Source organism: Calliphora vicina, chromosome 3 (assembly GCF_958450345.1).
Source record: "Calliphora vicina chromosome 3, idCalVici1.1, whole genome shotgun sequence".
Taxonomy (NCBI): Eukaryota; Metazoa; Arthropoda; class Insecta; order Diptera; family Calliphoridae; genus Calliphora; species Calliphora vicina.
Genome location: NC_088782.1, coordinates 72,537,729 through 72,564,867, shown reverse-complemented (window position 1 = coordinate 72,564,867; position 27,139 = coordinate 72,537,729). Strand labels below are relative to the sequence as shown.

Here is a 27,139-nt window from a genome sequence, read left to right as displayed (position 1 = left end):
TATTTTTTATACAAGACTTTTAAAATCAACAAGTTGACAACACCGTTAGTAAATGTCACGTTGAAACGTAAAGAAATTATGTTTTTAACAGGTTCAGACTACAGTTACGTTACATTTTGTCACTATAACTGCTTTAACTACTTTACACACAATAGAAACGATCAGCTGTTCCGTTCCGTTAAGGTTACATTACATTACAGTCGGCTAACCCACCCTTTAGGCATTCGGCGCAGGTCTCTGCTGGTTGGTTACGATAACATAGTAAACATAGCATACAGAGTAGTATTATTTTAGGACATTTTTTGCTTGAAAAGCAATAAAAACATTGTGAAATATTAGGACATTATGAATTGACCAAATATGTATATTGTTACGTTTTTTGTAAACACTTTATAAAAGTCAAGTATACACTATTAACCCTCCGTTACTCACAACTGATCTGGTTGATAGAGGCAAACATTTTTTTATTGTAAATTTTTTTAATCACCCTAAATTTTTTGATAAAATAATATTTTTACTGCAGTTTTTTTGTATTACTGTTTTAAATACATTACATTTAATATTGTTTTTATGTTTTCGAAATAAAAAGTGAAAAGATTATCTTCAAACGCGTCTTTTTTTATTGATATCAAATTGATACATTGCGACTAGTCTCGATGGAAAATGATTGCGATTAACGGAGGGTTAATACAGTCGATGTTACTTCTAACAGAGTCTATCATAAACTAATCTCCGACTGCAACCGCAGCGCCATCTTCCTTCTCGTAACATCATGATAGTTATTAACAGATAAAATTATAATGTTCGAATTCTAGAGCTTTTAACAGCTTCAATGTTAATGTTAGCAGCTTAAACATTTAGGGCCATTATTACAACTTGCTATATGATCGTAATAGTAAAAGTTAACTTTAAGGGTACCTTTTTCTATTGCTTAAAGTTACCTTTTACTATTACGAACATAAAGGCAAGTTCTAATAATGGACCTTAGTTTTGTAATACTTACAATTTGTAAGTAACAAACAATGATCAAAGCTTTTATTCAATGTTGTATGTTCCACAGCTATGTTAATAATATAAACAGTTATGTTAACTGATGTTAATCGGCCGGTAAACAGTATTGCCCACAATTAGAAGTCTCCAGAAATAGAAAGGTTGAGAAAAAAGATGCAACTTTAAACCAACCGTTAAAACCGTTATATTTGAATTCCAATACAATTTCGTAACAATATTAACTTGTTTAAAAATATTTCTAGTTGAAAGTAGGTAATTACTAGGGTATTTATTCGAGTAATGATCGTTCGATTAATCGAATAAATTCTAACGAATAATTATTCGAACAATTTAATGTACAATTTTAAAATTGCTTAAAATTTTTCATAATTCAAAATTTAAATAAGTAATAATGACTTACTTATTTTAATTTTGAATTATGATCACTGTAGATGATTGGTCTTATAGGTCCTTCTATTTTTAAATATAAATATATTTATAAATATATAAATTTTACTGCAAGAAGTTACAATTCTAAAAACAAGTCTTTCAAAATATTTAATTTAGGGCTTGATCCAATGAAAATAAAAGATACGGAATAAAATATTTGTTTTTTAGTAGAAAAAGGCTGAATGATCATCCAAAATGATCATCTAAATGAAAACTAAAGAGTTTGCAAGTCAACTGTTTTGTAGATTGTTCGGGAGGGAATCTGATCAGGATATTTCCGATGAAAATTTAATGATGGACTTTGTTTTCGAATGTTTTTTAATAATTGAATTGTTATCTTTAACGTTATTTTTTGTTTTTCTTTAACAATAAAATATTCAAAATTGACAACAAAACTTCATTCTTTACTTTTTTAAAAATATTTAAATTATTCCAATAATTCGATTAATTATACCCTACACCACCATAGTGGGGAGGGTATAATGCGTTTGTGCAGATGTTTGTTAAAGTATACCAATCGACTTTGAATCACTTTCTGAGTCGATTAAACGATGTCCGTCCGTTTGGCTGGCTGGTCGGCTGGCTGTCCATGTAAACCTTGTGCGCAGAGTACAGGTCGCAATTTTGAAGATATTTCGATCAAATTTGGTGCCTATTGAAACTGGCTGAAATCGGTCGATTATTTCACCTAGCCCCCATACAAATGTCCTTCCGAAATTGGACTTTATCGGTCATAAATGTTTAATTTATATATGTATCTCCACAAATTTGGCTCCAAATAAGTTTTATATAAACAAAATTCATGTCACCAAATTTTGTTACGATCGGTCCATAATTAGTCATAGCTCCCATATAGACCCGCTTCCGAAAATCACTTTAACGTGCATAAATCGCTTAAAAATATTGCTATACACACAAAATTAAACATAGTTAACTTTAATATAGAGTTTCAAAAACAGATAAATTCAAATTTAGTTGGCTGAAAATTCAAATTTAGTTAGTTGAAACTTTGAAACTCCTGCAAGAAAGAAATCATAAGCAAATAGAATATATAAGAAAATGATGTAAAATCATCACGTTTTTCAGTTATTTCAATAATTTTTGTTATCCAATATCGAAATATTGGTCGTGGAACCAAAAACTATATATATTCTGTGTCCTTATAAGATTCTAAGACAATGTCCGTCTGTCTGTTGAAAACACTACTCTCTGTTGAAAAGGGTTGTTTGGTATTGAAAATGGGCAATAGAGGTCCACGATTTCACCAAGCCCTCATATACATATATGTCCCACCGGAATATTGATTCAGCAGTCATAAATGTTTTATTTTTTAATACAATTTTGCACAAATTAGGTCCAAGTACTCTGAAAGTATGGCGAAAATCGTGCAACATTTCTCCCTAGCATACATTATATTTCTAATGCATTAAGCATTGCAGTATTCAGAACATTTTTACTGGTAATAAAAAATTTAAGTAAAAATTTACTGAATACTGTTTTTTTTCAGTAATCAGTAAAACATTATAATGGAATACTGAACATTTTTTCAGTAATCAGTAAAAATCAATTTTTACTGAAATTTTACTGGTACTCCAAAGTGCCCATCTATGGTCCCTAGTCCCCATGCAAGGTCTCCCTCAGAAAGTGACTTGAACATTCATATTTGATCACTGTATCAAATTCTGTAGAGTTAGGACCATAACTGATTCAAGTCCCCATAGAAGGCCAAAAATACACATTGAACATTATGAAATGAGGCTGATCTGGGTTCTAAATTCTAAAAAATCGAACTAAAATTTGCCGAAGAACATTTAAACTGGTCCAGTTAGAAATGGAATACTGTTCTCTTTTCAGATGAATCTAAATACAATTTAAGAGGCAGTGATGTGAGATTATTTGTGGACCCCCAAGTATACAAATAAGACAGTCAAGTTTGGGGGTGGTAATATTGGGGCTCTTTTTCATATCAAAGTATGTGACCAATAATGAAAGATAGTATAAATAGAATCGGATACAGATTCATCAAAACGATGTTTGTATCCATATGGAAAATATGCCCCTAGATTGGAGATGCCAGCCAGTACGTCAATGTGGTTTCTATCCAATGAGGTACGTCTTAGGCCTGGTCAATCGACCGATTTCGATCCCTTGAAAACCTATGGGAAATTGTACGGACACTTTATCAGATGCGTTTATAAAGGAATGCCAAAATATTTCAAAGGACATAACGATTCATTATTTAATTGGTTCAATGCATCGTCACTGTGTAGAGCAGTAATAAAAATCAAGGGATAATTAACAAAATACTGAGTCACTTTTATGCAAACAATATATGCTTAATTGAATTGAAACAATTTCGGTATTAAGCAAAAAAAAAAAAAAAACGCCTGCAACTAAAACAACACTACCACAAAGATCTAAATGACTTCAGCACATTCACAAATGCTGTTAGTTATAAATTATGAATGAATGCACGAATATGTATTTCGATACTTTGTTTTTATCTAAATATTTATGGATGCATATGAACAGACATATGTATGTGGGGCATGTAAATGCAAAAGCATGTGTTGGAGTAGTAGGTTTATGTTTCAGAAACACAATGGGTTAAACTTACACACATGCACATTTCTTGGTCAATGGTCAATTTGGTAGCCATTTGTTTTGATTGTTTTACATCCGGTACGATAAGCTAACTGAAACATGTGACCAACCAGCCAACCATCTCATGATTCTATGTATAGACATTTAATACATTAGAGTGCTCCAAAAAAAGGAAATTTCGAATATTGGACGACTATCACCCTTAGAATTGTTCTATGTATTGAAGAAATACGATCAAGGGGAAGAAAATGCCCTTGAAAATAAATATAGAAAAAAATCAACATACATACATATTTTTATTAAGATTCAAATAAAAGCATATTTATATTTTAAATATATCCATATTTACTTGTATATGTGTTTTTGTATTCGTAGCATAACGTTAACATATTGTCTAGTATGTGATATACATACAGGATGTCAAAGTTGACCATTTGCACAACTCACATGCTTTTTCGGTATGAAGCAAAAATGGTATCGAGGGTTTATATTCAAATAGTGCTATACGACATTTTCCCGAAAATGATTTTTTTTATACGACATTTTCTCGAAAATGAGTTTTTTATAGCATCGTATTCCCTGACTAATCTGTCATTTAAATTTAAAAAAAAAATATTTCCAATGGTTTTTTTTATAAAATTTGTATTGTGCTATCTAACACACAATTTATTTTGTTAGTAAAAAAGTGCTATATACATATGAAATATTCGTGTATATATTAAAATATTAAAAGTGTTTTTTATAAAATACTAGCTGTCCCGGCAAACGTTGTTCTGCCATAGCTCACACAAATTTTGAAGACTCCCACTATAATAGTACTCCATATATGCAATAATAAATTTTTATTTCGTATGGGAGGTGCCACGCCAGTTGTAGCTATATAGGTCAATTGTGAATCTAAACTATCCAGGGACCCACTTAAACACACACAACAAATTTCATCGAAATCGGCCCAGCCGTTAAGGAGGAGTTCAGTTACTAACACACGTACAGAAGAATTATATATATAAAGATAATATGTGTTACACCGTACGACACTCAATATTAGACACGAACCGGATGATATACGCCTAAAACTAGAAATTAACCGGGTTTTCAGTTTTGCATTTCGTGATCCTGTTTCCTTTTAAAAGACTTCAAATTTTCAGAGGATTAAATTTTTGAAAACATGTTTTAAAATACTTCTGATCATCCTATTATGCCAAATTTGATGTCACATGATCAAGAAGGGTTGTAAAATATTTTGTATTATTTTGATTTTATCAGGATCAAAAGATGTTAAAAATGTCCTTTCAATTTTTTATCTTTGAATACTCTTTTAGATTTCCACAAAAAGAAATTCTGTGGAAAATTCTAGAAAGTTGATTAGCTTTATGTATAAATTTTCTTACAACTACGAAGTTCTTCATGTACGTAAAACTATATCCTATTCAACTAAGCAAATAATAAAAACTCGTGTTACAAGGCCCATACACTATACCATCATGAATTTGCAATCAAGTGATTGTGCCAGCTGATTGGCTGTTTATGAGTTTGTAGTGTGATTGTAACAGCTGCTGGTTCTTTATCAAAAATAGTTTGATATTTTTTTGATTGTACCAGTATGATTGAATCGAGTGTTGTAAAATTAGTCCTTTTTCGTTTTAGGATAATAGCAATAATAAATGCATTACAATTTTTATCGTTATTCATTACAACCTTTTCCACACAATTTTTGATAAAAAATTTATTTTATACCAGCATGCTGGTGCAGTGCGTGTGTCCAGCTTAATTGCACAATCACTTGATGGCACATCATTGATGGTGTTGTGTATCAGCTCCATTACTTACATAAAAACCTCAAAGTTTACATTAAAGCTCATTTTTATTTTTGTTCAAATAGTGCTATCTGCTTATTTCACTGTTAGAATCGAAAAAACTTCAACTTGTAAAAGTGCCCGAATATCAGGAATTAATAAAAACTAAACATATGTAGGATTTATACGTCGTTTTTTTTTTTTTTTAAAAAAAAACAAACACAAACTGCGAAGCGTTTTGCTTGTCTGCAGCTACACCCAGAGTCTCTGGCGGGAATCGAACACGCAACCCTCAGATTAATAGTCCAGCACACTATCGACTAGCCTATCCGGGCACCCAATAACATTTTTTCAATTCACAAGGTCTCCTAACATGTCATATTGTCATAATGTTCTAATGTTTCACGAAGCGTCGGTTCGGCTTAACCGACTCATAGGCGTTCGGCGAAGGTATCTGCTGTTTGGTTACGATAACACAATAAACATAGCATACAGAGTAGTATTATTTTAGGAAAATTTTGGCTTGAAATGCAATAACAACATTTTTAAACCATTATGAAATATTAGGACATTATGACAATATGACATGATAGGAACCCTTGTGAATCGACCAATTGTAAAATAAACTTTAGTTATTACTCTTATAGTTAACGAAAAAACAGTTTTTTCGTTCTCCTGTAAAATGTTGATTTTCCTTATAAGTCTATTTGAATATAAACCCTCGATAATAAAAAATATTCAATTTGAAAATTTTCGATTTTTACTTTAACTTTATTTTTCGCAAATATCTTTCGTAATAGTTGTCAACATTTTTTTCTAGAAACTAATAATGTTCTCCAAAACTTTTTTTGTCAAAACCTCTAAAAAAACAAGTAAGAGAGCTATATTCGGCTGTGCCGAATCTTATATACCCTTCACCAAATTATACTTCAAAATAAAAATTTTAAAGTAATTTTAAGTAAACAAAATTTATTTTATTTCCAAAGTTGTTTTTTAAATTTTTGTAAAAAAAATTTATTCGAATTGTTTTTTTAAAATTTAAATTTTTTTTTTGTTTTTTACCTTTTTTTAATATTTAACGAAAAAAAATTTTGGTGAAAAAAAATCGGGTTAAAAAATATTTTTTCCGATTTTTACTCATTGTAGGTCAAACTTACTATGGTCTTATATAAGTCATTACAAAGGTCTTTGAAATATCTATCATTAGATATCCATATTGTCTATATTAATGACTTAGTAATGCAGATATAGGTCCTGGTTTTTTCCTTATATCTCAGTCATTTGTGGAGCCGGAAGAATTCCGGAGATATTGATGTATGAATCGTGTATGTATGACAGACAGACGGACATGGCTTAGTCGACTCCGCTATCTATAAGAATCCAGAATATATATACTTTATAGGATCGGAAATGAAAAATATAGAAATTACAAACGAAATGACAAACTTATATATACCATTCTCATGATTGTGAAGGGTATAAAATCAAAAATTAAACTTAATTTTTTGTTTTTTTAATTTTTCTCAAAGATGTTTAAAAAATGTATGATATTCATAAGAACTAGCTACAAAAGTTACTAATTATACATTTTTAAATCGATATAAACGTGCACTCTACTGCAGGCAATGTTCGATAATAATGATTTTTAAACAAAATTCTATGTTTACAATTAAATAAAGAAATGTAGCATCGTGTTCTTACAATTCATAGAACAATTCTAGTGCCTGTACCTTAATATTTTTTTCGGTCATACAATCATGGAGCACTCTAATGTACATACATATACAAAGACTTCTATGTCTTTGCAATCCTTTGTGTCCCCTACAACCGATATTATAGAAATGTATTTCGGTTGAAAGTTTATTTTTGAGAAACCGATTTTATTTGAAAACCAGGTATGCTACTCCAGTGTAGTCACCTTCGTTGAGTGTTACCCAGTGGAGGAATATTCAAAGCTGTAAAAATGCAGTGTTTAACTTCGAACACCATCTTCACAGTTCTACCGGTCAAGAAACACAAGTTCATATTCCTTCTGAGAAGTTGTCGGAGCAGTCATCCAAACTTTAGCATCACACAGTTGGAGGTATTTCAGACAGGAACTATCCACTTGATCGCAGCTGAGACGTCTTCAATTCCGTGGTAGTAGGATACCGTATTAAAGCGGATCAGAATGGATTAAGGAGACTTAATACCTTCTAGCCCTCATAGACCGTACCGTCACCGTCCAGCCAGTACTACGTTCAGACGATTTATAAGCTCATCCTGCCGAATTAGCACAACTCCTTGGACTTGATCTACATGCATAACCCTTAAGGTAGGGTCACACATGGCAAATATTTGACTAAAAAGACGTAACCACTAAATAAAATATATTTGAATTCTTTTATTTATTTAAAATGCTGTTTGATCTTACTGTTTCAAGTGACTCCAAAGTCGTTCCGGAACGACCGAAGTCTCAGTATACAGTCTTTTGTCTGGAAAACATTTAAAGTTGAAGTTTCCAATTTGTAAAATTTGTTTACCAACATTCAATTGTATCCTCAACTTTATATATTTGTTTATTGTGGTAGAAGTGGAAAGTTGTCTTCCTTCAAATATTAAATAATATTTGGTCAGATAAAAATACTTTCATCTCCTTTTACCAACAGTTCCGTTATAATATTTCTCTATTTGTGAACTTTTTATTGCAATTATTTTGAAGACCTTAGAATTATTATGGGGTATCAATTTAAGTCAATTTTCCTAGGTCGACTACCGACTCGAAGCTGTTAAAAGGTAACGGTAACGTTAATTTGGATTATTGTTGGCTTATTTCGGTTACAGTAATTTACAGATAACAGTTGTTTGGCTTCTTTTGCTAACTGTACTTTAATAATAACGGTAATGTTGTATTTTCATAATGGTACTCCTACTTAAGCGGTAACGGTAATTGTACTTATTTCGGTAACGTTATTTTACAAGTAACGGTGGTCGAGCTTAAAGGTTATTTAGGGGCTAAACCTTGCAATTTTCACCTACATTTTTCTATGTATAACATTATTCCAAACTCGTTTTATTTTGTAAATTAAATAGTAAATTCTAAACCTTTCACAAAAGGTTTTACACCACTTGTCATGTTGCCATACTCTGCAAATTGCAGTTGTGGGAGTTAATACGTGATATTCTGGAAAGCCTCTGAATTGCAATTGCAACCATTTACAACATGTTCAAAATAGAAAAGCTAAAGAGAAGGAATCATCATAGATTATTAACAATTGTTGACTTTGGTAATTTTGTTACTCGTATTTACTACCCTAGTTGTTCACGTCTCAGAGTTTTATCAATGAAATAAGAAGAATAAATAAAGAAAATAACCACCAAATCGGAATGGCTTTTGAAATATTTCTAATGACTTCTTTAGGATGTGCAACTGCTTTAATGGCTTTTAAATTGTTTACTTTTTATTTATGCCGATAATAAAAGGTAAGAAATTTCGTTTGTCAGAAAGTTACACCCCTTTAAAGACATCGAATCCATGAAGGATTTCAATCATTCAGTCAGTCAGTAATTTTTAAGTTGGTTGGTGAACCTTATCATGCATTCTCTTCTAATTACATAAATCAACACATTTTTCATCAAGGACACCTTTTTTTATTTAGTTTTTGTCTTTCGTTTGCTGCTCCTGCGGTCTACACTTTTTGATCATGAATAATTACAATTGTAATGACCACATCTTTCGCTGGTCTTTATGGCTTCCGTAATACATAGATACGTCCTTTGTAATGTTTGTTGGAAAAATTCTCCCATTTCTCAGTCACTGCTGGAAGTTAGTTTATGTGTGTTTGTACTTACTAACATACATAAGAACATAAGTGTGTATGTATTATAATTATCCTGGTGTTTAATGATGAGTCTCAAAATGATTAATTTACTGACTCGTACTCATTGCCACAAAGTACAGACATTCAAGTGTATCTATCTACCGGAGTTATTGCATTTAGTTGGTGCTTTCAATTGTTTACGTACCAAGTAGTAGTCCGTCTAAAATGATGCAGGGCATTTTTGATAGAACTGAACTATAAGTTGTAGTGGCAGCGGCAGCAGCAACGGAAAACCAAAACGACAAATTACATTTTAAATACCAGCATATTTTACGACGTATAAACGGGCAGATAAATAAAAAAAAAATACTGTAATATATTCCAACAGGTATTCATCATTAATTATCCCAATACAAAAGGAAAAACTTCCAAACATCTGATGGTTTTATTATTCGAAACGTCAAGCATTTTCTATTTACATATGTACATATTTAAAAAATTTGATGACAACTAACCCAGCAGTTAAGCAAGTAGTCAATGTATCTCTTAGGGTACTGCTACACGTTCAATATATATTGTGATATTTGTGATATAGCGATCGTGTAGCAGTACCCTTATAGACAGTAATTGTCACTAATGTCTGATCACTAGGCTGACTTCTATGTATATTAGTGTGTCCCAAAAAAAGTTTGTTTTCTTATTTTCATGGGTGCTCATTAGAGTGACAGCCGATTTTTTTTTAAGATTTCAAAGAGTGCCGGGTGGAATATTGTGACACTAGGCCTAAATGTTAAGTGCTGAAAATTTGAGCCAAATCGGGCAACGATTTCTGGACGCGCATCGAGGTCAAAGTTCAGATATATGCAAAATTTTACTGTTAATATGGAATAAATAGGTGAAACTCGTTAACTTTCTGCATTGTTTTCTAGAAATATGTAGATTTATTTATATTAATGAATGTTACATTAAAAAAAATAATTTGGAAATTAACCCTGTATCTCCTTTGGTTCAAAATGACCCAAAAACTGTATTATCGCCAAAATTAGAGAAAAATGCAAATTTTTAAGTTTTTGAAAAAATGTTGCTGCTAAATAAATACTTTTGCAATTGAATGCAAAATAATCGAAATATGTACGTAATTATCGTTGTAATGAGATATAAATGACAAAATTTGATTAAAAAATTTTAAAGTTATTACAAATTCGCCAGACCATTAACGTGTTTCAGGCCACTTGAACAAACAATTTAGGAAAAAAATTAAGATATTTCGAGAAAAATTAAAATAAAAGCTCATTTTTACTTAAAATATGTCCATATTTACTTGTATATGAGTTTTTGTCTTCGTAGGATACCGTTAACCTATTCGCAGGTATGGCCAAAAAAAATATTTTTTTTTAACGGCTGTTTCAAAACTCCATTTTAAAATTTTTAAAAATTTTGTTAAACAAATTTCAGATTCTTTCGATCATCACATTGGGGTTTATTGAGATCAAAATAGGGAATAAAAATGTGAAAAAATTATGTCAATACCTCTTACAGTTTTTCCGTACCTGCGATTTAAATTTTGCGTTTTTCAAGAAAAACTAATTTTTTGTCCATATTTAGGCGAATGAGCCCAATTTCCTTACTGTTATAAATTTTAAGTAAAACCTATTCATAATATTATAGTCCGTGTAATTTTAAATATTTGCTGAAAGTTTTACTAAAATCGGAAAACGATAATCTTTGAATCGTGAAGGTCAAATGTCAAATTTTTCAATATTTGGAATTTCTAATGAAAAGATAGCGAAATGTTATATATTTTTGGGCCGATTTTCATGAAACTTGAGGAAAATATATATTGGGGTCTAGCATTTACAACAACAGTGCAAAAATGGATTTTAACCTTTAAGAGGACTTGGGGTGAAAATGGTTGTGTTTTTCGTGATTTTAAAAGTTGATGGTAATTTGGACCCCAAGTGCTGCTAAGGGTTAATTTCCATTTTTGTGCTGTTATTTTAAATTCTAGACTTTATGTTATATTTTCCTTAAGTTGCATTAAAATCGTCCCAAAAATATATAACATTTCGCTATCTTTTCATTAGAAATTCAAAATATTGAAAAATTTGACCTTTGACCTTCACGATTTAAAGGTTAACGTTTTCCGATTTTAGTAAAACTTTCAGACCATATTTAAAATTGCCAGGATTATAATACTATGAATAAGTTTTACTTAAAATTTATAACAGTAAGGAAATTGGGCTCATTCGCCTAAATATGGACAAAAAATTAGTTTTTCTTGAAAAACGCAAAATTTAAATCGCAGGTACGGAAAAACTGTAAGAGGTATTGACATAATTTTTTCACATTTTTATTCCCTATTTTGATCTCAATAAACCCCAATGTGATGATCGAAAGAATCTGAAATTTGTTTAACAAAATTTTTAAAAATTTGAAAATGGAGTTTTGAAACAGCCGTTAAAAAAAATTATTTTTTTTGGCCATACCTGCGAATAGGTTAACGGTATCCTACGAAGACAAAAACTCATATACAAGTAAATATGGACATATTTTAAGTAAAAATTAGCTTTTATTTTAATTTTTCTCGAAATATCTTAATTTTTTTCCTAAATTGTTTGTTCAAGTGGCCTAAAACACGTTAATGGTCTGGCGAATTTGTAATAACTTTAAAATTTTTTAATCAAATTTTGTCATTTATATCTCATTACAACGATAATTACGTACATATTTCGATTCTTTTGCATTCAATTGCAAAAGTATTTATTTAGTAGCAAAATTTTTTCAAAAACTTAAAAATTTGCATTTTTCTCTAATTTTAGCGATAATACAGTTTTTGGGTCATTTTGAACCAAAGGAGATACAGGGTTAATTTCCAAATTATTTTTTTTAATGTAACATTCATTAATATAAATAAATCTACATATTTCTAGAAAACAATGCAGAAAATTAACGAGTTTCACCTATTTATTCCATATTAACAGTAAAATTTTGCATATATCTGAACTTTGACCTCGATGCGCGTCCAGAAATCGTTGCCCGATTTGGCTCAAATTTTCAGCACTTAACATTTAGGCCTAGTGTACCAATATTCCACCCGTCACTCTTCAAAATTTTAACAAAAATTTTTTTCCATACAACTGATTGTCACTCTAGTGCTCATGCATAATTTGAAAGCTTATAGGGTAGAGTATTTTTGAGATTTTTTTTCAGATTTTTATTTTATTTTGAAAGTGCTTGAGTTTTGTCAAACTGAAATTATTTTGAAAAAATAATAAATTTTATTTTCAAAGAAAAAATATTTTAAATCAAAAAACATGAATGAAAATGTGAATAAAAAGATTTCATATAATGAAATTTGGATAAAGCACTATTAAACCGTTGTTCTTTTTCAAATATAATTTAAATTTAATGGCCGTTTTTATGCAAAAATAACAAAAGCTTTGTGTTTATATTGGTAACGGTTTTGACAAAGTTTATTCACATTGTGTGTTGACATAAAAACTAAATTTAAAAATTCTAACAAAAATCTGAAAAGCAACATTTTGAAGCAAAATTTTGCTAAAATCCACTTTAATAAAAATAATAAATAAAAGATACAAAATAATCAGGTGAGTATCAATAAAATTTAACTCAAAAATTGCACACTACGCGTCTTCGCGTCAAAGCATTGCGTGCTTTTCATACCAACTTCGTATTATACGCTTCAAGTTACATGCGATGCTTTTTAAGTGTAAATTTTTTGTTTTATTATTATTACCCCCAGTAACATGAAGTCTGGTTATGTTTTAACTAATAGTTATACTGACAGTTTTCATACAAAAATAATTTTAACCGACAATATAACTATTAGTTAAGGCATAACCAGACTTCGTGTTAATGGGGGTTACTTGTTTTAATTTATTAAAATTGAAAAATACACATTAAAAAAAGAATATAAATTGTCAAAATCAGCTGACATGTTCGTGCGCCTCTTGTGACGCTTATAAAAGTAGAAAGTATATCATTCAACGCGTCATGGCATTCAACGCTTTAGTACTTGTAACTTGCAGTGTACAAATACATTGATTCTACTTTTTTGACAGCCGCGTAGAATGTGAGAAAGCGTAAAACGCGTGGTGTGGACCTCCAGCTTAAAAGATGCCAAAATAAAATTTATTTTTTATTTGACAAATTCAATTTTGACAAAACCTATGCACTTGTCTGTAATAATGGACATAGAAATATGAAATTAGGCGTCTATGGTCCCAAGTGAGTGAAAATTCAAGGCCATACTTCTTGGTACTTTTTCTTTGTTCTCATATGTACTTTTGTGAATTTACTATAATAATGGACCTAGCGTTTCCAAAAAACCGAAGAATTTCAAAACCGCGGTTTCGTTTTTTTTTGGGTTTTGTGATAATTTTTAAATATTAATTGTTATAGAAACGAAATTAGTTGATAATATAGGAAAGGCTATACAAATTTAAAATTCAAACTTGACGGGTTATGGTTTAGTGAATGCGAATTCAAAAGTGATAATCAATGGTACTATTTGTTTATTGCAATGGTACTTTTTGAATATTTTATAATAATAAACCTAAACATTTAAAATTAGGCACACATGATTCTGAATGAATTTGAATTCAGAAAAGGTGACTTTAGTGGTAACTTTCTTTTGCATTTTCTATAATAATGGACCCAGAAATATGAAATTAGACATTCACAAAGGGAGACTTAATAGTACTATTTCACTCTTCTAATTGGGGTGGCGAAGCGCACCGGATCAGCTAGTTTATTATAAAATACCAACTAATTTATATATAAAAGCTAAAATTTCCGTCATGTACAATTTTATTATATTTATGAACATGTTGTTATTCTAAATGAAAAAAGATTGGGGAAACAATAATATTTAAAAAAAAATCTTTCCAATTGGGAATTTCTTTTTTCTGTGCAATATTAAATTTCACAAGCTTTAGCTTGTGGATTTACTTTTTTAGATAAATTATTATTAATATTTCGAAAAATAGTTTCCAATTTAACCTTTTGAGTAACAAACATTTCATAAAATAACTTTTTTCTTAAAGTATTGACTTAATAAAACAAAAATTGGACAAGGTTACGGCGGCATAATCACCCGAAATGACGTCATGTTGTGATGTTTGCGTGTTTTGCATTTAACGAAACAAATAAAAAACAGACAATATAAGTAACAAAGGATTTTCATTTACACTATTTTAGACCATAATGAAAATTCTACAACAAACCTTGTATTTAGTACGGGCCAATAAAGAAAAAACACGTTGACAATGTAAAAATAAAACACAAAAACTACATTATCACCCAGAATATAAAATTAAGGTGATTTTTGTTTGTTTTATGTACTACTAAATTTTGGCCTTTAATGGAGTTTAGTTGGAATTTGTTTTTGTTGAAATAATTAAAGGAAATTAAAACAAATAAGAGTATGAATGTGCGTGACATAAACAATGATAAACAAACAGACTGACGGAAGGACATTTGATTTCTTTTCTGATTTCAACCACCACTGTTAGAAGAAGTCTGGTAATTTGCTCGATAATTTACTGTCTTTTTGTTTTATTTTGTCTCTAACCTTTAATTTGTATTGAGTTTTGGCAACAGAAAAGGGCCAAGCCAAATCCTTGCACGCTTGAGTTGAATGTGTGCGGTAAATTTGCTCATCTCTGCAACAATTGCAATTTAAAGTCTAATGCGGTCTTGACGTTTGATCCCTGCCTGAACTCTAATTGTTTGTTGAGTTCATTTGATAATTGCCGAAATTCATTCATTGATCAATCACAGATCAATTATGGCAACAATTATGGAAACAAAAACGATCATTTGGAGAATTGAAAAACACATTTCGTGTTGGGTGTTTAATTGTTGGCAATACAAATTATTTTCGTTCCTTTGTTAGAAATCAACAATTCAATTCCAGAGAATTTTCCTAAATACGGAAGTAAATGATGTGTTTGTTTTTATTTGGAAATTAAAGAATGATTTTGGTTAAATACCTACAAAAGAAAAATCGGAAATAACATTTCAGATATTAGCGAAATGTTAGTTTTAAATCAATTTTCTTGGAATAATAATAGCTATGTTCAATAACTAAAAGTTGTTACTAGTTAGTAACAATTGTTACTGGAAAAGCGTTCATTAACTCCAAATACTTGCAAGTAGAGAAAAAATCAAATTTTAGAGAATGTTCTCTCGTTGCAAACTATTACAAGTTCTATTTTGAACTCGTAATAGTTAGCATCTTATATTTCATATGTTTTGAGTTATTGTTTATTTATTTACAATTTTATTTTTGTGGTGAAAGAATGTAAAAAAAAAAAGAATTTTCAATAAAATTGTAGAAAATGTGAGTATATATACATTTTAAAAGGAATAAAATAAGAAAATTGTGTGTATAGCCTAGTACTCTGTTCCAGAGACCGTAACGGTTATAAGGGATATCAAAAAAGTTATTTTATAACCGTTATTTTGTGACTTTAAAAATCAAAATCCATCTAAAACTGTTATTTTTCAACGTAAAAATAAAAGTTCCGATGAAACTGTTAAAAAAGAGTTTTAAATATCCGTCATAAATAAAAGTCTTTTAAGGACTTTTATTTTTTCCGTCAGAAAAAAAACCCATTTGAGGACTTTTATTTTTTCCGTCAGAAAAAAAACTCATTTGAGGACTTTTATTTTTTCCGTCATAAAATAAAAGTCATTTGAGGACTTTTATTTTTTCCGTCAGAAAATAAAACTCATTTTATGTAAATTGCTTGTCGTTGGTCAGATCATTACTATTTGTAAGCACCTTGCATTGCAATTTAATAAATCGTCATTAAAATAAAAACATGTGTGTTTTTAATTTGTTATTAATTGATTCCTATTATTAAATTGTTTTTGTTTTTTCGTATATCTTTATTATTTATTAAATTGCAATACAAGGTGCTTACAAAAAGTAATGATCTGACCAACGACAAGCAATTTACATAAAATGAGTTTTATTTTCTGACGGAAAAAATAAAAGTCCTCAAATGACTTTTATTTTATGACGGAAAAAATAAAAGTCCTCAAAAGAGTTTTTTTTCTGACGGAAAAAATAAAAGTCCTAAAAAGACTTTTATTTATGACGGATATTTAAAACTCTTTTTTTAACAGTTTCATCGGAACTTTTATTTTTAAGCCTAGTACTCTGTTCATATCTGCGAAAAACTATGGTTTTTTCATGCGAAAAATTGTACATGCTGTTTGACAGCTAGCTGTTCGTGCGAAAGATGTGCTGCGTATGTTATTTCGTGTGGAAAAATAAGGTTGCCAGATGTATTTCACATGTTTTCCACAATAAAAACAGAGTACTGCTTTTGCGAAATTATTTCGCATATATTTCATTCCAAATATTTTATATGTAGTTTGACAGCATTTCGCACGGAATTTTGAACAGAGTACCTAGCTTATAAAACAATTGTTACTGGAAAATCGTTCATTTACTTTTTACTACTTTTGAGAATTTAAGAGAGTAATTTTGTAAATTTTGAATTTATTCTCTTGTTGCAAGTATTTACTGGGAAAGTAAATGAACAGACCTAATATGAAACATATGTAATTTGAAACAGTTACTAGAATGAATAATAAAATTCTGTATTTGGTATGTCACCTCTAAAATTAGTTTTAGAGAACATATACCACTTCTTTAAAAGAGTTCTTGAACTATGTACATAATTATAATTAGAAAACAAAGTGAAAAAAATCGTTATACTTGAAAGATTAAAAAAAAGATAAACGTGAATATATTCTGAAGACGATATTTTACAACTATTGTTATCGGTACATTCGTGGTTTATTTTAATTCATTTTTCTATTTCGAAGTAAATAAATTAATTTAATTTTTGACTGATTTTTATTTTATAACATTTTTTTGAACCGGTTCCAAGAAGTTGTTTCGAAGCTAATATACATATGTATGTGTCCTTGTTATTGATGTAGTGAGTAACTAATGTTTAAGAATTAGGTCATTAAAAACTCTTTATTATAAATATTATAGAATCACAACAATGTTCCTTGAAATGGTTCCAGAAGTAATGGTGACATCACTAGTTCCAAGGTTGCTATTCAAGAATCTAAACTGTATCTGTTAGCACTTAAATTCTTAAATTTTTCCTGGAACATTTGACGACAAGGGCTTAACAACCAAAAAATTCAAAATTGAGTTTTTAATGAATATTGGTACAGCGCATCAAGGCACACGTCTTCACAATTTTTTTTATATAGGGTCTTTTGCATTTTAGGTGTCATATATACATTTTCTTTGAAAATTGGAAACTAATTTTCTTAGTGATTTTTTACGAGAAATACGCGTTTTTCTCATGAATTTGGAGCTTTTTGAAATTTTAAAGTTGACAACGCTGCTTAGGGTTCTATATTTGAAACAAATAGTCGAATTCCAAAAAAGTACCAATGTACCACGTTTCTAAATTGTATGTGAGAAATATGGTTCCATACTAGTTGAAACAAAAAGTTGACTTTTCGACATTTTGTAATTTATGAAAATCAATCGACTTATAGAACCCTAGTGAGAAATGTTTCACTCAAACAATTTACAATTAAACTTCTTGTTAAACCCGGAATGACTCTTAGGGCCATTATTACAAATTGCCGTTATAGTTAATGGTAACTTTAAGCAATAGAAAATGGTAAATTTAACTATAACGGCAAGAATTTTTAATTTTTTTTCGATTGAAAAACATGTCACAAGTTATAGAAATGTATTAAGGTTTATTATTAGAATAAACACGTGGTTAAAAAAAGTTATTTTAGTAACCAAATTATCCTTTTTAACAATCATACATGCGAATTTCCAAAAATACCTTGGTTACTGGATATTGCGGGAGATCTACAGTCAAAATCTCATGCCTCTAGCTTCAGGCGTTTGGGCTGTGTTAAGTTACGTACACACGGTTGTCAGATTGTCAGGAACATGCTCAGAAAATGGTTAACACAACCATGAGAATTTATGTTGAAACATATGGGTGTTAACCATTTATTGAACATTTTCTGACAACTTTGTAAGAATATGACAACCGTATATTACCCCCTGCCTATACTTGACAAATATTTATTATAACGTTTGTTGTCAAGACAATTTTGTCATAACGAAGCAATAATACTAATAAATGGAGACTGTACCTAATAATTTTTTAACTTGACAACCATTTTGAAGTTTATCATGATACAAATTTATCAGGTATAGACAGGGGTTTAGAGGCGTTAGATATACGTACATATCGCACACCCAGTTCAAAAGTGACACAACCCAAAATTTTAATTTTTCAGAAATCGAAAATTGAAACATAATGAAAGACATTAGTTTTTTTTTAGCAACAGTTAACAGCAGCAGAATGCACTGATATTTTTTGTATAGATAAACAAGTGTATTGTGCATAGTTTAAGCTCAAAATTCATTTTTCGGGTTTATATAACCCGAAAAATTAATTTTGAGTTGTGTCACTTTTTAACTGGGTGTCCGATATATTTCATTGTAGGCATAAAACAACTTCCCTAAAAGTGTTCTAGGGCAGATACTAATAAGCATTAATTAAATTAACCCTAAATCACATTTTAAAGTGATATTTTAATTGGAATAGTAATCACCTTTTAACAATGAAGTTCAATTAACGCAATGAAATTTATATTAAAAAGGTTTTACTGGATGTAAAACACTTAAACACCACTGTCCTATAATTACGTAGTATATCACTGTCTATTTGAATTCTACCCATTTTAACCCCTTCGTCCCACACACAAATATGTAAAAAGTACTTGAATTTGCAGCCGTGTTGAAAAAGAAATTCAAATTGTTTTTAGTTTATCGCGCTCATCAGCTGTGAAAGTACGTTCGGTCTGTTTTGTGTGTGTTTTCTTCTTTATTTTCTATTCCATTCCTATTGTAGAATTTTATCCGTCTCCTTCATTCATCGCAATTAAATTTCGCGAGTTTGTTGTTGTTGTTTGTGTCAATCCTTTTCTTTATATCAAACTGTTTTCTTACATTCACGTGAAAAATTAATTGAATAATCGTTGGTCGTATCGGTTTCTTTTTCATTAATGATGTGTGAGTGAGTATTTTTTCTATTCATTGATTTTTGTTTAACTTCATTTGGTGTGTTGTTGTTGTTTTTATTTGGCAATTTTCTTGTTGAATGAAATATTTACCGTTACAATGTTTTTGTTGTTGTTTTTTTTACTATGAAAAAGAGTTGAGTGAGAAGTGTTGCCATGTACGGTATAAAGTAATATTTAGTGTAGGGTTATATAAGTTGCTTGTTCGACTTTTTGGTCGGAAAAAGTCAAACAATCGATTAAGTCATCTCAAAATTCTAATAGTAGATAAAAGTCGAATATAGTCGAGTTTTTGATTTTTTAAAAATATTTAATACTAAAACAATTTAGTACACTTGCATTTTTTCTAGTGTATTGCAAAATAAATAAATAAATGTTTATAGAATATTGATCTTTCTACACAAAATTTTTCTATAAAAACTAAAAGTTTTTAGACAAATTTAATTGCAAAATAATAAACATGCCGAATTAGTTTACTATTTTATAAATTTAAATCTTACTATTATAAACAAAAATTAAATTATTTTATACATTATCGTCTTGATAAATTTAATTTTTATTGCTAAACATTATAAAATGTGTATCAATAAATGCAGAAACAAGATATCGAAAAAAGTCGAAAATAATCAAATAAAAAAGTCGAATGTTCATAAATTATCAAGAAGTCGATCGTTTGAAAGCTCGAAAAAAGTCGACAAGTATACATTTTGTTTTAACAAAGATGTATTAACAAGGTTACGCTGTCACCTAAACTAAGACATTTATAACAATACAAGAACAATAGTAATTTTTGTTTGTGTAAAACCGTGTCAAAAAAAATTCACAAAACGCACTTTTATAAATGAAATAGTTTTTTTTTACCACTTTTAAATATTTTTTGCATATAAATACTAAACTTTTTTAAATATACATAAAATAATCTTTTTAATCTTATAACAAATTTAAAAATGCTTGTAAACAAGTTTTTGACATTTCACAAGACAAAACATGAGTAGAGCAAAAAATAGTCAGCTGGCGTTACGCTGCCACCTGCTTAAATATGCCTTGGTTTTAACCAGGGCACACTTAGAAAGGTGACTGCATCACTACAACAATACAAAAACAACAGGTACTTTGTTTTTGTTAAAAAGTAGGTGAACTGTCAAAGTTGCCTGTTGTTGTTTTTGCTTTTGGGTTAGTTGTATTTTTCGCCACAACAACCACAAGTGAATTGACAATTCAAACTGAATAAAAAAATAATCAGCTGTTTCATCGCAGTCACCTTTCTAAGTGTGCCCTGGTTTTAACTATAGACCCTAATTCAGTGATGCTACATATGGGCATTTCCATTATGGCGTGACGTGACATTTGTACGACAAAATGTTAAAAAAATAATGAAAAAGTCAAATTTGTAAGAAGTTTTTTTTTTATATTTTTGGAAGTAATTAAGTACAGTGTTGCCACAACCTTATAATATTTGTAACCATGTTTGATTACAAAAATAACAAAAATGCTAAAAAAGTAACCAAAAAAAAAGGATTCCCAGGAAAAAATTTGTGAATTTTTGTAATGACCACTAGTTATTTCATGCCTTCTTTTGTAAGGAGTGGTGGTTACCCAGCACATTATTTTATTTACTAGAATAAGTACTTATTTTTATGCAGGCTGGTAATGAACTTTTGCATTTAGCACAGCTATCTAGTGTGTTTGACTGGAAAACGGGAGGTTAGTGGTTCGCCACCTGTCAAAGCCATTAATTTTTTTGTTCATATCATATTCATTTATATGTTGATGTTAAAACTATTGTTAACTTACAATAAAATAAGCAGTGAGTTAGCAGCTTGACTATCAAACACAAGCAAATAATGTGACTGTACGATTCCCACACAACGCAATATTTTTTGTGTTTTTTTTTTAGCTACATATTCTTGTTGTGAATTTACTACTTATTTCTCAACTGATTGTAAGTACATTTGTAAGCTTGACCCCTGAATTTTTTAAAAATCTCGAACAACGGTAAGTAGTGTTTCAGTCAAATAATAAGTAGTTATCGCTTTGCTCCAATTATACTTGCTGGCTTACTAGGTAATCAAAGTTTTTGCTGGGTTATTACAGACGTCATGTTTTTAACTTTTTTTTTTAAAAAATATGAACAGAAGTTTGAAATTTAATTTTTTTAATACATTCAAGATAAATTGTATGTCAAGATTTCAACATTTAGAATATTATGAAAATAAGTTCTTAATAGCTAAAAATGCTAATGTTTGGTCAAAGTTGGTCAGCTCGGGTCTCAATTTTTTAAAAAAATTGCCAAAGATCCATTTATGATCCGAATGAGCTGAAATTTTAAATATAAATAGTGTTTAAGAAGATCTACGCCTATATGTTAGGTTATCTCTAATAGTTGAAGAGATATTTAGGTTTATTTTTTTTTTTTTTAATTTTGCTCCATCTTTTTATGGTATTTTAGATCACCTGGCGATATAATGCTTAATAAAAATTACTTGGAAATGTAATTTTTAAATTCAAAAACATACTGTCTTAACAGAAAGTTAGGTGTAACACATTTTGCATGCAATATATGAAAAAACGTATAAATTTTTCAATTGTTGATCTCTTTAGGATCGTATATTTAAATATTGAAAAATCTGTCTATAACAAAATGTTTTGAAAAAAGTAATCAAAATTAAAAATAAATACACATCTACACATCAGGAAAAAAAATAACCAATTTTGGTTATAAATAACGAAAACGGCAACACTGATTAAGTACCACTTTATTCAGATAAAATATTGCAATAATTGACCCTAAGGTGTTTAAGAGCCAGTTTTTGACTTCGTATTTAAATATGAATTATATTTAAGTTCTATTTAAATACGAAAATGAGTTTCTCAGTGCTTTTTTAAATGATGCTTAAATGGCCAACGTTGGCCATTTAAATTCTATTTAAGTTTCATAAACTACCATATGTTTTTGACAGCTGACTTTTGTTGTTTAGTTTTTTTTTCGACTCTATTGTAATGAAAAAAAACCAAACAGCAGCGCGCTGCAGCGTTTTGCTAAAAAAAAGCGTCTTGCAAAAACTACAATTCCGATGCGGGGCAATTGGAGCTTCTTTTGTGCATTTTCCTACCAATAATTTTATTGTTTAATAAACTTTCATTTCTTATTGGGCAAAATGTAACAATTTTTGTTTTGGTTGAACAGCTGTTTTAAGCAAAACTATCGATAATTTTTTGATATTTAGTAGTGCTGCCATACTTTTATCTTTTATTATGTAGCACTGAAAAACTCAAACTGTATTTAAATACAACTTAATTTTAAGTAAAAATTAAGTAAATACGTATTTAAATAACATATTAGCAAAAATATGTGACTGCGTGACGTTACCAAAAACAGAAATATTCTGAACAGATTTTACTTAAAATTAATAACAGTAAGGAAATTGGGTTCATTCTCCAAAATATGACCAAAAAATTATTTTTTCTCGAAAATCTCAAAATTTATATCGCAGGTACGGAAAACCTATAGGAGGTATTGACATACTTTTTACACATTTTTATTCCCTATTACGTTGTAAATAAATCCCCATGTGATGATAATTCTGAAATTTGTTTAACAAAATTTTTAAAAATTTGAAGTTGGAGTTTTGAAACTGCCGTTAAAAAAATATTTTGTTTTGGTTTTGGTAGATAAAAACTCATATACAAGTAAATAGGATATATTAAAATATGTTAATTTTGTTCCTACATTTCTTGTTCTAGTGGCCTGAGACACGTTAATGGCCTGTTGTTTTTATATCCTACACCACCATAGTGGGGAGGGTATTATGCGTTTGTGCAGATGTTTGTAACGCCCAAAAATATTAGTCTAACACCCACCTTAATAATATGTACCGATCAAATTTGGTACATATTATTTTTTCGGCAAAAGGACCAAGCCTATTGAAACTGGCTGAAATCGGTCCACTATTTCACCTAGCCCCCATATAAATGTCCTCCCGAAATTGGACTTTATCGGTCATACATGTTTAATTTATATATGTATCTCCACAAGTTCCGCTCCAAATTAGTTTTATATACACAAAATTCATGTCACCAAATTTTGTTACGATCGGTCCATAATTAGTCAGAGCTCCCATATAGATCCGCTTCCGAAAATCACTTTAACGTTCATAAATCGCTTAAAAATGTTGGTATACTCACAAAATTCAACATAGTAAAGTTTAGACATAAACATATAGACATAAATTACACGACCTAATTTCATGGTGATCGGTCCATAATTGGTCATAGTCCCCATATAAGGTGCATTTCCGAAAATCACTCAAAAATATAAATTATTGAAATTTTAAAAGAAAAATGTTTTTCCTCTTTTACTTAGTGTAGGGTATTATATGGTCGAGCTTGACCGACCATACTTTCTTACTTGTTTATTTAATAATTTATTTTTGTTGGCTTTTTATAGGATCTATGACCAATTATCCTATAAAAATCGCCATGAAATTAGGTCGCGTGATTTGAAATATCCATATGAAACATATTTCTGTTGAATTTTATGTGGATACCAACATTTTATGCTAGAGATTGTTTTTGGAAAACAAATAATTTTTTTTGTCGCTGGTCTATATTTTCCGAGTTATATGCCTCTGAAGTTGAAATACTATCTTTATCATATTTATATATACTAGGATCGCCTGGTGGTCAAAATTCGACCACTTTTTAAACTCTTTATGCTAACTTTTAGAGAAAGAATTTTGGAAAAAATATATATTGTGCACATCTAGAGAAAATAACCTTCAAAACCATATATGTTTCATCAATATTGGTGGACAATAACATACTTAAAAGTGTACCACAAAAAAACGTGTGGCCTATTTATATATAAGATAAAAATTAAATGGTCCATGTATGTAATGTCATCACGTGAGAACGGCTGGAGCGATTTGGCTAATTTTTTTTTTTATTCGATTCAAAATTTTCAGGAGATGGTTTGTAAAGAAAAAAAAATTAAAAAAATTACGGCTAAAACCGGCTTTTTTGAGTCCAGTCAACTGTAATAAAAAAGCCCCTAGAGTATGCAGTACAAATTTAGATATTTTATTTGCAAATAAATAAGAACAGACAGGGTTGGAGAAACTTGACGAATTAACATTAGTAAATGCTACCGGTCGAAGCCGGGGCGGTCAACTAGTCTTTAATATTTGTAATCGGATCGCAACATTTTTTATAACAAAGTTGCATACCGTTGCCGCTAAGCTACCGTTAACACTAAAATACCCTATCAGCTCAATTACCGTTACCGCTTATCTAGATTTACCAAAATAACTGCAATTACCGTTACCGATATAATCGTAGAACTGTTACCTCTAAATATCGTTACAGCTATTCAGTAAATAATTTAAAATTACGAAAATACATATTTTTGATTTCAATACTTGATTTAATTCAAATATCATTCCGCTAATTATCGCGGATGCCCGGTCTACAAGGAGTTACTAAAAAGATTAAGAGAGAGGCAAAAGCTGTTGAGAGGTGAAATAGTTGAATCAACACCTACAAATTCGGTATCTACATCTAGACCACTAAGCTCTGGAGTAGATTTTTCAAATGATAAAATAAATGCGGCTCATCCAGTATCACAGGAAAATGGCCAGGGAGCTACAATTAATGCTGGAGCCAGCTCATACGCCAGTATTTTAAAAACAGGTTATCAAAAGCCAAAAGTCCCCCAAAATATGGGAGGGTTGGAAAACCTTATGCAAACACTTACTGAGAATATTTCCTCTCTTAATCAAAATATGACTAACTTCATGTCATCCATGCAAAACACAATACAAGAGCTTCTGAGAGCACAGAACCAAATGATTCAAATTCTATTAACAAGAAAATGAATTTTTTGAAGATATGTTTCTGGAATGCAAATGGTTTAAACCAGCACAAATCGGAAATTTCCCATTTTATGTTAAATAAAAGCATCGATGTGATGTTAATTTCGGAGACACATCTTACAAATAGATATAACTTTAATATATCAGGATACTCATTTTATTACACAAACCATCCGGATGGTAAGGTACATGGCGGTACCGGTATCATAATTAGAAACCGATTGAGACACTATGCCCTAGAAGCGTTTTCAAAGGATTATATGCAAGCAACATCTATTCGCCTTGAATACCCAGCTGGAGACCTAACTCTGAGCTATATATATTGCCCACCACGTTTTTCGATGACCAAGGAAAAATTTGAAGAATTCTTTATAACACTAGGAGATCGGTTTCTGGCATGTGGAGACTACAATGCCAAACATACATATTGGGGTTCGCGATTGGTAAATCCCAGAGGTAGACAGCTGTATAAAGCTCTAGTTGATCGCAAAAATTGCTTAGATTTTGTGTCTCCTGGACACCCAACTTATTGGCCAACTGATCCTAGAAAAATTCCTGATCTAATAGACTTCGCCATATGCAGAAATATTATTCGGAATGCAATATCCACAGAAATATCCTATGATCTATCTTCTGACCACTCTCCTGTAATTATTAATTATTGTGAGAGACCCAACACCCCAAGATTTCCTAAGGACTCTTTGTATTTTAAGACAAATTGGCTAAAATATAGGAAATATATCAGCAGTCATATCCACACAAATCCTAATTTACAGTGTGAGGAAGACATAGATAGGACCGTTAATGACTTCACGTCATTGATTGTTTCGGCTCTGGAACACTCTAGGTGCCAGATCCCTCCAAAAACTAATACGCCTATTTCAAGTTCGGATATTGAAAGACTTCTTCTCGAAAAGAGAAGACTCAGAAGAGAATGGCAACATAATAGATCACCTGCTGCAAAGCAGAGGCTGTCCGCAGCAGTACAAAAATTGAAAAGAGCCCATCATTTAGAAGAGGATCGCATAAACGAAAATTATATTAAAAGTATGACGAGTACAAAATACACAAATTTCTCTCTTTGGAAGGCAACGAGAACCATTAAGCCACCGGTAGAGGCACAAAGCGCTTTAAGAAAAGCTGACGGAACCTGGGCACGAAGTGCTATAGAAAAAGCCTCAGTATTTGCTGAACATTTAAGTGAAGTATTTCAACCCAACTCCACGGCAAATGAGTTTGAACTAGAAGAACTGCCAGCTTCAACAATGGCTAATGCAGCCCAATTCGATATTAGTCCTGAGGATGTTAATAGAGTAATTAAAAATAAATTAGACTTGAAAAAATCACCGGGATATGATTTAATAACGCCATCAATGATTAAGAACCTACCAAATGTGGCAATAATTGTGCTATCTATATTGTTTAATGCGATCTTGAAACTAGGAATTTATCCAAAAAATTGGAAAATTTCTCAAATAATAATGATACCTAAACCGGGTAAAGATTTAACCCTGCC

At 30.3% G+C, this 27,139-nt stretch overlaps 1 protein-coding gene across 3 annotated transcripts in view; it reads left to right on the top strand.

Moving 5' to 3' along the window:
* stet (stem cell tumor) overlaps positions 1-27,139 on the top strand; it is a 118,280-nt gene that overhangs the window by 59,399 nt on the left and 31,742 nt on the right. The window contains exon 1 of one of the 3 annotated variants that reach the window (XM_065504456.1): positions 19,520-19,745. The exons of 1 other annotated variant lie outside the window; for it this stretch is intronic. The gene's annotated coding sequence lies outside the window, so the exon portion shown is untranslated. Of the gene's footprint in view, positions 1-19,519; positions 19,750-27,139 lie in introns of those variants that run through there. One more of the 3 variants, XM_065504455.1, reaches the window with a different exon arrangement.